The sequence below is a fragment of the Monodon monoceros genome, unplaced genomic scaffold, assembly GCF_005190385.1.
Source record: "Monodon monoceros isolate NGI ecotype Baffin Bay Population unplaced genomic scaffold, NGI_Narwhal_1 Super_Scaffold_11, whole genome shotgun sequence".
Lineage (NCBI taxonomy): Eukaryota > Metazoa > Chordata > Mammalia > Artiodactyla > Monodontidae > Monodon > Monodon monoceros.
The window spans coordinates 119,437,178-119,452,313 of NW_021703767.1; the positions used below are offsets into that span (position 1 = coordinate 119,437,178).

Below are 15,136 nucleotides of genomic sequence, written 5' to 3' on the forward strand. Positions count from 1 at the left end.
AGAGCCTTACCGTGTTATTAGAAAGGTTGCTAAAGAGCTTATGCATTACAAAGGAAAAGGATACTGGTGTCTCTTAAATGAAATAATGGAGGAAACAATTTACATACATCATTCAGAAAATTGTGGTTCCCTTTCCTCCACATTCCATGACCTTTTCAGCACTTACCATATTGTAAAATGATGTGAGTAATGTTAACAATAAGAATACATATTTGACCTTCTGGAAAGGTAAAGAAGTACCTTAACTCACCTGATATTTTTTAGTCTACTGTTGATCATTGTAATAAACACACACACACACACACACACACTTATGCGCACATATCCCAATGCTTAAGATTGTTTCTGTTTGTGAAGATTGTCTATTTCCTGATCCAATTCAGCAATATCTTGTTTTCTTAAATGTTTTTAGGGTTATGGTCCACGTATAAACTCTTAGTTTATCTGTGCCTTGCGCTTTTGCTATGCTTTTGACCTGATATCCTTATTGGATACCATGCAGATCACTTCTAAGGAGCCAGCATCATGGGGTGGGTGGATGCATGTGTGGGCCTTGGTAGCAGAAAGACCCAAATGTCCACGTCTGCACCCAGGGGAGCGCTCATCCAGAACAGTACTCCAGATTAAGCAACATGCCCGAAAGGCATTTGATACAAATCAAACTTCAGGTGTGAGCGTTTTGTACTGCCGAAGACCAAGCCTGCTAAGTCCAAATTACTTATGTGTGTGTTTGTTTATTATTTAATCCTTGCCTATTTCTAAATTGGCTTTGAGACAACTCATAACCTGAGCCATGCATATCATGGGACCATTTAGTTGAGGCTAGACACTCAAGTGCTTTGGGATAGAGTTTTTCTGCAAAATGAGGCAGCTGTTCATTGCTGTGGTTTGGCAATAAATATAGCTCTGAGCTTTCTGGCAGCCAAAGCCAAAAGGGAAACATGATGAGTTATATAGGAATAATACAGTACTATAAAAGGAAATCACAATTATTTATAAAAATGGGCAACCTTTTTTTCTAAAACTTTAGGGGAATTTATCACACACATCTTTATGTAAGGGCCTTTGAGCATCATAACAGACAATGTTTTGTTTTAGGGAAGTTGGAGATCCATTCTTCATGTAATCATTTCTCATATCAACCTTCAATAAAATCTGATGGTGTGGAATTAAATTATATTCTCTGAGGATATTTCATGCAGTAAGAAAATCTTTTTATCTCTAATCCACAAGTAAACTAATATAACGCAAAGCTAAAATCTAGAAAAATTTTCAGTAAGTGCTTAACGAATGAACATATGACAATGAATGTAGTGAACTAAATGAAATGAGCTATTAAATAGTTTATGAGTAACTGTAGTGGTAACCAGCCATCCTGGGGCCGTGTATGGGTTCACTGAGAACAAATCATGTAGGACCTAGAAATGGTGTTTACACACAATGGGTTCTCAGCAGAATTCCCCCAGCCCTGACATTGCTAGGTGAGGGCTCAAGGGTGCCCATCAAGGGAGCAGGCCTCTAGGCCTACCACCCCTACTTCACCCCTCTTATTGGTTCCATAGATTGGGTTCACCTAAGATTTCATTTAAAAAAAAGGATTTCTGATGCTTTAAACAAAATATATCTGTTTTAAGAATATATTTTTTATTTTTTCTTACTACCAAGGTAAGGCATATACATTTTAGAAAATTTGGAAAATGTAGATTTACAGAAGGAAATAAAATTAGAGTTACCTGTATTCTCACTGCCTATTAATAACTATTGTTAGTATTTGTCTGAATTGATCTAATTATATGCAAATACATATACATAAGTAAATATATACATGCATACATATATGTAATTACATTTTTATTTTTAAGTAACTTGCTTTTTTTCACTTAACAATTTATAGTGAATGTTTTTCATGGCATTAAATATTCTTCTATATTATTATTTTTAATTGCTGCCTAGTACTATATCATATTAACTTGCCATAATTTATTATACCAACCTTTTGATTGTTTATAGTTTTCAACATTGTTAATATGATTGCAATGGTAATCCTTATAGCTTGACGTATGAACTTCTGTTTATATAACTGACTAAAAATAAAATTCCTGGGTTAATAAGAATGCTAACATTTTAATGTCTTGGAAAAATTTATCCAAGTTATCCTCCAGAAAATTTGCATTCCTTTATACTTCCACCAACGATGTAAGAGAGAGCTCATTCACTCACATCTTCATCACCCGAACTCATATTCACCCCTGCTAATTTGATAATCAAGTTCCATCTTATTCTGATTTAAATTCATTATATTTTTACTGAGGAAATCATTTTAATTATATGTCATTGGCAATTTGTATTTCTCCCTTGGTGAACTACCTGTTTATGACCTTTGTCCTTTTTTCCTATTGAAGTGCTTATTTTTGTCACGTTAAATTTTAGAAGCTCTTTATCTATTAAAAAATATTAACCTTTTGACTGTCATGTAGGCTATAAATATTTTCCAGTTCACGGCTTTACCTTTTAAATATGTTATGCTTTATTTGTTTATGTAAGGGAAATGTTGGCATAGACATTTTCAAGTTTCATGTGGTTAATTTTATCTCTTCCTTCGAAAGCCCAAGATTTTATTGATTTCTACTTATAAAGCCCACTGTTATTAATAATAATGTATACGTTTTTTTAATATTCGTCTGGTTTTATTTTTGCATTGGAATCCATCTGGAATTTGTCTTGCTGTGAGGTGCGAGATATAGTAGGGATTTGATTTTCTTCCTAGATTGTTATTCACTCATCCTAACACCCTTCAAACTTAACCTATGAATTTACAATATAATGTCCATGTATGTAGGTACATATATGTGTATATATGTTCTGGGCTTTCTGTTGTTCCACTGAGCTCTTGGTCTTTACTGTTTTCATCATTTCAACTCCATGGTTCCTTTTAATAGCGATTTCAAGAGATTCTTTGCCATACTCACATATTTATATTCCAGAATGACTTAAAATAACTTTCTTATGTTTCAAGCAGAAGATAACTTTAGGATTATGATTGGGGTTGTATTAAATTTATAGATTAATTTGACGAGGAATGGTGTTTTTACAGTGTTGAGTCTTCCCACAGAGGAATATGTTATGTCTCTCCATTTATTCAACCCATCTTTTATGGCCCTTAGTAAATCTTTATAGGTGTCTTCACATTAGACCTACAAATTTCTTGTTAAGTACTTTTTAAGCTATTTTATATTTTGGCATACTATGATGAATGGAAACTTCTTCCATTATAGTTTCTGGAAGGCTATTGTTTGTTTATGTGCATCTAGACCTCACCATGCTATTTGATTTACTCTCCGCAGTTCTGAAATATAGAACCATAGCTGATGTGTAGAATTTGGATTGATGGGCCAAAATTATATTAGACTATCAGGTTTGTGAGGACTATATCAACACCAGCAGTGTGGCTGAAGCATGCTAGGCATTCAATATCTTTTGAGCAATGGAATGAATGATTTTAGCTTAACAAAATGAAAATTTTCTAAAATCTGAATAACAGACTGTTTTATGAGTTAGTGAGTGCCTTATGCCTGATAATATTCTTGTAGATTCTTTTTTTTTTTTTTTTTTTTTGCGGTACGCGGACCTCTCTCACTGTTGTGGCCTCTCCCGTTGCGGAGCACAGGCTCCGGACGCGCAGGCTCAGCGGCCATGGCTCACGGGCCCAGCCACTCCGCGGCATGTGGGATCTTCCCGGACCGGGGCACGAACCCACATCCCCTGCATCGGCAAGCGGACTCTCAACCACTGCGCCACCAGGGAAGCCCTTGTAGATTCTTTATGTCCACCGGTCAGGGTATTTCAGAGCAGATTCATACATCAACTAAAGGATATATCATAAATTACATTGATCTGCAATTTCATTTCCCTAACTCTTAGGTTAAAATGGAGACGTGGAGACCTTGGGAAACAAGAGCCTAATCTAAAAGAATATGGTGGGCATATGTCGGCTTTGGCTGCCCAGCACCCGTTCTCCCTTTCACTGAGAATAGCATCCTGATGTTGTTTGGGGAACTACCCCTCCTCCATCAGATACCATCTTCTTAACCAAGGTACCCCACCCTCCCCTGCCAAAGAGAATAGGGGCATCCGAAGCTAGGTCAAACAGACACTCCTTCCCTGTGATACGAACTTTTAGGAGGGAGTTAGAAGTATATACAACTGTTGGCACCCAGAATTTCCAACAGCAAAACCCTATTGGGACCCTCTACTTATTCCTGCCACAGATCCCTGGAGCTGCCTTTATGCCTCTTCCCTCCAATAAATTCCTTTCTGATTACAGTTGCCAGAATCAGTGTTTACTGCTTGCAAACAAAGAAATCTAAATAGTACAAGGGAAGGAATAATCTATGAGGTATTTCAACAAAAGAAGCTGCATAACTTGGTGACAATTCAGAAGGGAAGAGAGGCTCAAAGACGGCACAGCCTCTAGGCTAGGATGCTTGGGACCATCTCATGCCAGGTGCATACTGACAGACAAACAAAAAGAATCAAGCTTACAGAGACCGTTTGCACAGTCTTCATAATTCTTTTTCGATTCGCCTCCTTATGAGATTCATTATGAACACTTCAGTGTGGTGGGCGGGGCTTGCTCGTGACCACATTTGCTGCTTTCACTTTTAGTTGTTACTAATTTGATGATGATCATTTGATTTATTTTGATCATCTTTTACTTCAAGGGCCACATTTGCAGCCGCCTCATCTCAGTCTCTTAGAAATTGCACCTGCAAATGTTCAATAGTCACACAGAAGCACTTAGTTTTATGGAAACAAGTGGCTTTTAGACATGCAAATGAAGGTTGGCATTTCTATTACCCAAAGGTCTGATGCTCTGCTACTGGAAATGTACAAGTGCTGTCTGAGAAAACTTTTATTTACGAAGACTGGGCAGAATATCAAATGCAAGTGAGAAGTCTTTCTAGAAGATAAGGGTGTGTAGACAGAAATGGACTTTAGGGAGTCCTCACAAGCTGGGAGAGCATAGAAGGAAGAGAATGTATATGGAAGTTTCTGCCCTAATTACAAAATCAGCCACTAAGGGGTATGTCTCGGATTTCTAGTTCTTCTGCTAACTTGCTGAGGGATAGGAATGTCACCCTGTTAATTGGTATCTCAGTTTTCTTTACTGCTGAGGTAAAAAGATTTTATTATTTTGTAGTGGGAGGACATGGCACACATACAAAATGTGGCTTTTGAGTAAATACATGACCTGAGGTATTCTCTCTGTCAGGTACCTGGTACACATGCATACCTAATTTCTGATCAAGTAGAATTTTTCTTGGCCTATTTCCTAAAAGTCATTAGGTTACTGAGCCATTATTTTAAATTGAATATTGAAAATAATTCAGCAGTATTATTTATAGCATAATCTCTGGTGGCATTGAATCCTGTCATAGAAGCTGCTTTTCAGTTTATAAAGATAACCAAAAAGCACAGCTGGACAGGTGGTTTGAAAATTCATTTTTATAATTTGTTTCCCAGCTGAGACTTTGGGGGTCAGGTTTTTTTGTTTGTTTGTTTGTTTTTTGCGGTACGCGGGCCTCTCACTCTTGTGGCCTCTCCCGTTGCGGAGCACAGGTTCCGGACGCGCAAGCTCAGCAGCCATGGCTCACAGGCCCAGCCGCTCCACGGCATGTGGGATCTTCCCGGACCGGGGCACGAACCCGTGTCCCCTGCCTCGACAGGCGGACTCTCAACCACTGCGCCACCAGGGAAGCCCTGGACGTCAGGTTTTTGCCAGAAGCAAACTTTCAGGGACCGTCATTAAACACCCAAAGAGTAAGATTTCTAATGGCAACATTGACACTGCATCTAATGATTTCTCTGCTTCCAGGCACTGTTGTAATAAAGGCAGCTTCCATTTTTAGGTTCTTGGGGCATATTTTATGTCAGCTGGAAGTGAAGGAGGAGGAGGGAGGCCGTTGGCATCCCTCACTTTCTCATACAAAAAGTTAAACAGTATAGCCCACTATTTACTCAGCTTAGAATAGTTTCCATCTAAGAAAACAAACGTGTAAAAATCTGAAAGAAAAAAAGTCCTGATTACTGTACTAAGCAATGCCATTGGGCTTTGTAGTCTGACTCTAGAGAGTAAGAGACTTTGAAAAAAATTTTGAATGTAGAAGGGTAAAAACAAATGCCGCTCTGGCTCATTCACTAAGGAATTGACCAAGATGTCTGAACGAGAGAAGAACTCAGCACACACAAACATGAAGCACGACATAAACAGTCAATTCACCTCAATGACGTCACCCAGCCTTGTTCCCCCATTGGTCTCAAATGACAAGGGCCTAATTACATTGTCATGATAAGGAAAAGCTGACACCTGAAAGCTCAGGTCCTGCTTATCTGTCCGGTCAGCTCTTGAAAGGCTTTTGTAGAATAAGTAGTTGGGAAAAGGGGAAACTGGGAATGTCTTTCTTTTTGGCAACAGATGAGGAAAGATTTCCAAATGAATTGACTATTACTGGACACGTTGAGACTTTACTTGATCTGAGTAAGTAAGCTGGCTCATTACTTCTCATCTCCATCATCTCTCGCCTTGGCGAATACTTGTCTGAAACTCTTAAGAAGGCTTCTAGTTCAGAGATAAATGTGTTCCATTTGGCTTGCCACTGATGCATTGCATGACTGGATGGGAAATATATTTCTAGATCTCAGTAAATAAAACAAATCACCAGGAGGGACTTAGTTTAAATTGTTTCTCAAATCAAATCTGGCCGGTTTTAGCTTCTAAATACATGTCATTAGCTGACATCTCAGCTTCAAACTGTTCTTGCTTTCATATTGACAGGACCATATGAATCCAACTTAATTAGCCAACAATTCACCAACAAATGAGGTGCACTGAGTGTTTTCCAAGCCAAAAATAGAGCCAGAGGCTCAAACTATTAGGCATTCAAGCTGTAGCAATAGACACCCAAAATTCTCAAGGGGATTTATTAACTAGCTTGCTGAACCAAGGGCAAACACGCAAAGACGCCATCTCAATAAACACAGGTGTAAAATACATCTTCTAGCATAATAACTCATTAACTCACACCTGCACTTTCTTGAACCAACTAGCTCATCATTTCAATATTCAAACAATCTTGCACATGTAACTTGAGTAGTGGACAAATTTATCTCTGCTTTCTTCACTGTAAATGTTTTCTGTCTTTACTTAACACCTCCTCACGGTGCCAGCAGCCATAGGGAAAAGAGAAAGTTCCTCATGTCCTGCACAGGCGTGTAGAAAACAGTGAGAGGCCCGCGTACCGGAAAAAAAAAAAAAAAATTAGTCCATTTGAAAGTCTTCTGGATTCTATACAAGTGTGGAACTTCTACATGGAAAGGTACAGTGGTCAATTGGACATGGATATCTGGGATGAGGCTGCTGACTAGAGATTTAGGTGACATTGGTGTACATGTATTAAGCGACTCCAAGGAAATGAAAACTGAAAAGAAGGAGTAAACCTGACAGTACCAACATTTGAGGTGGAAAGCCAGGGATCTAAACAAAAGGATATTTTTCTTCTCCTCCAGACCTCAAGTTAATTTGCATAAGTACTCACTACTACATTATTTAAGGAATTTTTTGTTTTAAATGGAAATTTATAAACCTTGCAACACAGACAGGAAGTAATCTTAAATGCATGCCTACCCTCGGCACTGGAGGATCTAGAAAGAAGAACATAGATTTGTGCTGTTTTCTATATTGATATTCTTGTATCCCACAGACTCATCATTCATCTGCCAACCGTAGCATTGCCAAATATAGTAAACTAGACAGTAATTGTATTCTTTGCAAACTTGGAATCCTTCATATTCCCTGAAGGAGTTTTCCATTTCGTTAAATCTTTGACTTCTCAGTTCCAGGTTCACGTTCAGCAGTGGTGGTAGGAAACCTGTCAGAAACGTCTCGTTTTACTAGATCAAAAATAAATAAAAGTGTGGCATGGAAAAATAACCCATCAACCTTAAAACCCCTCAGAGTGCCGCCTGAGAGCAAGACACAGTTTTTTCTTTCTCACTCGCTCTTTTTCTGTGTTCTGATGATATAATCAATATTTCCTGTCCAAAAACGCAATATTCTCCAGTCTTAGAAACCCCTCAAGTCTGCATTTAATGTCAAAGAAAATCATCCTCCATGTGACAGATGTTTATTTTTCAGCTTCTGTATCTGAAGTCTTCATCAACTTTTAATGAGAAAAGAACCACTGAATAATGTTATCAGTAGCAGAGACCGTACGTGACAATAGTCTTGAATAAGAAAATTTAAATGTTAGAAGAAAATAGACTCTGCCACTAATAAATCCAGATAAACATCTATTTGTATGTGAGGATCAAAAATAATTTCTCCTTCGTTCTCTTTTTAGAGCAGATAAATATTTCTTGAAATAGAGATTCATTACTTTGACAAACCTGCATTTGAGTGTCTGATGTCTACTGGGCACTGTTATGGGATTGGGAGCAATACAAAGAAGGAGGTCATAGACCCAGCCCTTGAGGAAATCTAGGTCGAGAAGGTAATCTAGTTGCCAGGAAGTCCACATGAGGCCGTGGGGGTACCATGTAATTCTTCAATTCCATATATGCAGTCCTTGAAGCAAATGTAAAAACAGCAGTTCAGATCACAGACACTTAAGATGGGAAGGTGCTTAGAGATCATCTAGAGCAGTATTTACCACAGTTTCTTGACGCTTATCATAAAAAAATAAAATAAGTTAGTTTTGTCATGCACTTATCTGCACATGAGCATATTTTTTTGCCCACAATGGTACTTACTTACCTTAAAATACACAAAAGTTCTAATTAAAAGTTATGAACCTGAAACTATCACATTATTAATCAACTGTACTCCAATATAAAATAAAAAGTTTAAAAAATTTATGAAGTTCTTATATTTTCTTCTATGCTTCAGTGGGTTTCTTGCATACCCCAATCTAAAGAACACTAGTGCAGACCATCTTCTTCAATTCTTTGAGAAGAAAACAATGGACCAGGCAATGAATTTGAATTGCATTAGTCATTCAACTAGTTAAGTGTCTGAACTATGCCAGATAGAACCCAGGTCTCCTGATACCCATTGTAGTACATTTTTTCTTACATAATTTACAACCACACAATGAACCTTGATGTCATGTAAGCATAGGTTTGTGTGTGATGTGTGTAAGCATAGGTTAATGTTACTAAATATTGTATATACACAAGCATTAGTAACACTAATGCTTTCTGAGAAGGTCCAGAAGTGGGAATCATGGAGAACAGTGTAAATGGTGTTCTGTTAACCAAAAGGAGCTAATTGTCCTCTCAAAATTGATCTCTCTGGGGCTTCCCTGGTGTCGCAGTGGTTGGGAGTCCGCCTGCCAATGCAGGGGACACGGGTTCGAGCCCTGGCCCGGGCAGATCCCACATGCCGCGGAGTAACTAAGCCCGTGCGCCACAACTACTGAAGCCCACGTGCTGTGCTCCGCAATAAGAGAAGCCACTGCAATGAGAAGCCCGCGCACCGCAACGAAGACCCAATGCAGCCAAAAATAAAAATAAATAAAATAAATTTATTTAAAAAAAAATTGATCTCTCTGGAAAGAATTTACTTGCCAGCAGAATCATTATTCTTCCCAAAGAATTACAGACCTCCTCATGCTGTTTCCTAAACTTCTTTGCCTGCCAATAATTTGAATTTAACTGTATACCTCTTTGTGGTTTCTCATACAGCTCTTTTAGTTAGTGTCATGAAGTATCGGTTCTAGTTCTTATTCAAAATTGCACAAATGAGTCCTTGCAGACAGCTCTTCAGTGATCTTGCCTGCCACCAAAAGCTCACTGTGCAAACTGATAGGCAATTTTGAGCACACATGTGAGTCAGAAACTCTTATTATTATTTTCTCTAAGCCACTTCTTAATTTCTTTCAGAGCTGCTTATCTATTTTAGTTCTCAGATATTTTTGAGCATGCTCCCTCCCTGTGGATCTGGATGTATGTACTTGGTTCCACTTGTCATTGCTACAGGGCCCCATAAATACAACTTGAAACCCAAACCTTAGACATGCAACCCTCGTAGTTGCATTTAATGACCGCTTGTGTTTTTCAGAAGAGATGGAAGCAGAATGATCAGATTTTAGCTCAGTTAGGAAAGAAAATGCAGTAACGTTTGCCAGCAGAAGATCAACATACTAGGTGTTTCATAGTTCTATTTTATGGATACTAGGACTAATACAGCATGTAAGAGAAATACTTTCATACTTATAATAATTAGTTTGATCATTTTAAACATAGAGCATATTAGATGTTTCTTCTAAGTTTTGAAATATTTGGAAAAATGTAATTAATTAATTCAACGTGTATTTATTCCCTAACCTATAACAGATTCAAACCCAAAGTGTGCAGGTAAACTGCATGTTCCTGGGACATGCCACATAGTTTCCTAGCTTTCGCCCTTCACTCACATTGAATTCCCTACCCCCGACCCTGCACCTGCAAATTCTTCTTATCTTCTAAGACCTAAGTGCCTCTGTGTCCTTTAGGAAAACTTTCCCCATCTCTCTCCCACTTTCCCCAGCCCAAAAGAAATCACTCCCTCAGAATTCCCATTTTCTTATCCCCTACTTCATTCTACCTGCTTTTAGATATCTCTGTGTATGTGTTGTCTCTGGTAGGAGACATAAAGCTACTTGAGGTCTAGGACTGGGTTTATTCATCCTTGCATTCCCCATATCCATAACCCATGCTTTCCTCATTGAATATCTCAGTAGATAGATAGAACTTGCAAAAATCGGATACCTTAACTGTAGGATTACTGAGAATTGTCTAAGTTTGGATTTCTAGGAGTGAGGCACACATTTTCACCTGCTTTTCCTTGTTGCAGGAGTTGATGTGGAAGAGAAGGCAACAAATAATGATTAAGGACATAAAAGGTGTGAGACGTGCTAGACGTTTTGTATTTCTTCCCCCAGCAACTTGTTGAATAGAAAATGTTGTTGTGTTTAGACCTGTAATGAGCTTCTCTGAGTCATTCCTTCTCTTCATGCCTTCCTCCTTTCACCTACTTCTAGTAATTATAGCAAAACCTTATATTTACTTCTTAGTGTTTAGTTTACAAATCATGTTAAAATCCATTGTATTTCTTTATACTTAGAACAGACCTGTGAGACAGGTGGGCCCTATCCAAATGAGAAAACTGAGTCTTAGGTGGGTGAAGCCCTTGGCCAACATCACCCATTACATACCTGCAGCCACGGCCAAAGAACGGCAGCCTGGGGAGGATGGACACCTGAGGGACCCCAAGGCCTGAGAGGCATGAACCATATGCTTATTAGGAATGTTCTCTTTGGCTGTATTTTTTCATTTTTATTTATTAAGTTTTTAATTCTGCTGTCTTTGGTTCCATTTTTATGTCTTTTGTCTAGATTCTTTAGGTAAATAGTCCATTTATTTCCCTTTTTTTTTCTAATAGAATGCAAGTAAGACTATAACCTTTCCTCTGAATAATCCTTTGGTTTTATCCCATTGGTTTTGATAAGAAAGGTACTATACACTTACTGTCATTTATCTCTACATAAGCTAAAATTTCAAATTTGATTTCATCTTCAACTCCAATTTTATTGAAAAGAATACAGTTAAAAATCTCTAATGGATACATTTATGTAGCTATGCTTTTTGTTAATTTCCAGTTTTATAACATTTTGATCAAAGGATGCAATTTGTTTGTTTTGTTTTGATTTTTAGAGGGGGAAAGAATTTTTGAACTATTTGATAGTAAAATATATCATCAATTTATTCCATGTTAACTAATTTCTTTTATATTCTAGTGTTGCTCGGATTAAAAAATAATTTTAAAATAAAGAAAAAAAATTGTAACTCCTCAAACACTCTTAATAGATAATTGTTCCATGACCCTAAAATTATTTCATGGAATCATGTCAATCCTAGAAAGTCACAGAAAGAAGAAATGGAGAATAAGACATAAAACTATAATTAAAAACATTTTTATACTTAGCAAGAGCTGCGAAAGTAAAAAAGGGGCACTGAGGCAACACAGAAGTAGTCACTGCAAGAAGCAAGTGTGACCCCTTGGACTGGAGGAGCAAAGGGAAGAGAATCTAGAAGCTCCTAAGAAGGAACCACGGAGCTGGGACTCAGACCTCTGAGGACACTGCCTGCCTGCTGCTGCTTTCTCTGAGGGGGTCCCAGGAGGCTGGTCTGCAAGTGAAGGAAAACAACAAAAAACAAAAAGAGAACACAAGGCTGGGACCAACTGCCAAAGCTGTGGTGAAGAACCATTGCTGAGATGCAGCTGACAGGACCAGCAGGCAAACAGGAGGGAGCAAGGCCTTCTCTCCCCTCCTGCGTCCTACTCTCCTCCTGGGGCTCTATACTGACAGAGCCCATCAGGCAAAGGAAGATGTATTCTGGAGAGCCCCAGCCTCAGGATCACAGACCAGCACAGGAGGGTGGGCTTGGGGCTGAGACACTAGCTCACAGCCTGGCACAAGGAACACTTAGTGCCCCTCCCCGTCCTTTTTACAACTGAGAGTCTGAGATCCAGAGCATGCAAGAGAGTGGTCTAGGGCCTCACATAACAGTGGTACAACTAGGGCTAGCAGGCACAGGTATGTAAAAATATAGTGGCAATTAAAACATACTTTTGTAAGGTAGAAAACTGGCAACTGTTAATTTGTGTGAGTGAATTAATTACCAAGCTATAGAATTATGATTATGTATGCTAATACTAAGGGTCAGATCAGCTTTGTTGTTTTATTTTAATTACAACACCAAGACTCTGGTCATGTAGGCAGACTCTCCATTGTTTGCTGCTTGTGTGACATATCTGTAGACAAAACTCAAAAAGTATTAGCAGAAACTTTGCCTATTAGTGTTCTAATGGGAAAACCAATGGAGCTACTGGAGAAAATATCCTCAAAGGAGATGTCCAGCCAACTCTGGTATATAATCTTCATCATCAAATCTCTGACTCTTTCCCTGGGACATCAGAAATGATATTTTTTAGATGGCTTAAGATCACCTTAAAACATTCCTGGAGGGTCTAATACAGGCAGAAAAGTACAGGGAGTCTGTGGAATTTTGAATCTTAGCTCTGCCACTTTCAAGGTGACCTTGAGTAAATTACTTTGGTTTCTTGTTACCTGGTGATAGGAATGTTCATTTATTTATTCAGCAAATATGTGGAGTGCCTACCATGTGCCTGACATTGCTCTAATGGCTGGGGACCAGTGAATCACTCTGCACTCCCTGAGCTTTCCACTGCAGTGCAGAAAGGCGGAAAATAAACCTATAAATATATAAAATGTTAGGTGGCAGTAAATAATATTACAAAAATAGGTCAAGGTAGGAAAGTAGAGAACGACGAGAGGGATTAGTTTTATAGAGTGCATAGCAGAGGCCAGTCTGAGAATGTAACATCTTAAGGAAAGGAGGGAGCCATGTGGGTGTCTGGAGAAGACTTTTCCAAACAGTGGGAACCAGACATGCAAGGGCCCTGCGGTGGAACCTGCTTAGCGAAGACGAAGAGGGTGTGTGACGAGGTGAGGGGCGGGGGGTGGGGAGGCATGGGAAAAGCGGAGGTCAGGGAGCCGCGGGGAGGGGAGGAGGAGGCAGGACTAGATCCTACAGGGCCTGTTTGTTATGTGTTTCCATTACAGAGCTGGGAGCAGAGGACTGACATGATCTGACCTGTCTTAAAAGATTCACTAGCGCTGCTGGGTGGAAGGTAGACTGTGGAGAGTCAACAAGGGAGACGGGGTCGGAGGTGCAATTAGGAAGCTCTTGCTGTAATCCGGGCAGAAAATGATGGTGACTTAGAAAAGGGTGTCAGTGTGGAGGTGTTGAGAGGTGATGGCGTGCCGGGTAGATTTTGAAGGACCAGTCAACAACACTGCTGATGTACAGAGAGGGGAGAAGTAAAGAGTGTTGCCAGAGTGTTTTGTTTTGTTTTGTTTTGTTTTTTGGTGCACGGGCCTCTCACTGTCGTGGCCTCTCCCGTTGCGGAGCACAGGCTCCGGACGTGCAGGCTCAGCGGCCATGGCTCACGGGCCCAGCCGCTCCGCGGCATGTGGGATCTTCCCGGACCGGGGCACGAACCCGCGTCCCCTGCATCGGCAGGCGGACTCCCAACCACTGCGCCACCAGGAAAGCCCTTCCCAGAGTTTTTTGCCTGGATGGCAGGAAGAATGGAGATGCTATTACTGAGAAGGGGAAGAGAGCGGGAAGGGCTGGTGAATCGTGTGAAGCCTGTTGTGAGATAATAAATCAATGAAATAAATGAGATGATGTGAATAAAACTAGTGTGTTCCTTGCCCACAATAAGCATTCAGCCAATCTTACGGCCCTTACCTATCCTTTATTCTTTGTTACTTCTTTTTGTTCTCAGAATGCATTTGTGCACTACCCACATGCCCCTCCCTTTTTATTCACTACTTCTCTGCAGATCAATATATAGTCAAAACATTTCCACAACAGTGGGAGGTCGGCTAAACCTCACCCAGAAAAACTTCCAACAGACTGCTGAATCAGCAGAGGTACATAAATTGCATTTTTAAAGAAAGAAAGAAAACTACTTGATGACAAAACAACATGCATGGCAATCCTTCTAGTTCCTTGAAGTCCTTGAAGTACTTCAGTACCCCCAAAGTTTCCCTGGTACTGGTTTTTTTTTAATAGAAATTCTGTGAAGAGAGAAATATAGTATTTCATAAGCAGTTTTTTCTCTGAATTTCTGAAGAGAGGCTAGAAAACTGAAAAGTTACCCAAAGCGACTATATAAATGCTTACTGCATATATTATTTCTTGGCACAATTTCCTAGTTGTTTTTACTCTTTTGCCTAAAAGTTTGAAGCATAATATTAAAAGGAAATAAGTGATGTAAATGTATTAGACAAATATGTCTTAGCAATATTTTATCCAAAGCCAACGCCCAAAATAACCAACATATAAATAGAAGCATACAGTGTACATATAAAAAATATGCTTGGTTCTTTAAAATTCTTTACTGCAGAATTTTTATTCGTTTGAAATGTCAGTATTCAGTTCACATATCTCTATACTCTTAAGAGTCATCAGCATTTAATTTATGAGTGTTTTTAGTTGGAAAGAG

The 15,136-nt window shown here is 39.1% G+C and overlaps 1 protein-coding gene across 7 annotated transcripts in view; it reads left to right on the forward strand.

The window, feature by feature from the left end:
* SLC9A9 (solute carrier family 9 member A9) overlaps nt 1–15,136 on the forward strand; it is a 667,550-nt gene that overhangs the window by 389,253 nt on the left and 263,161 nt on the right. The window lies entirely within an intron of this gene.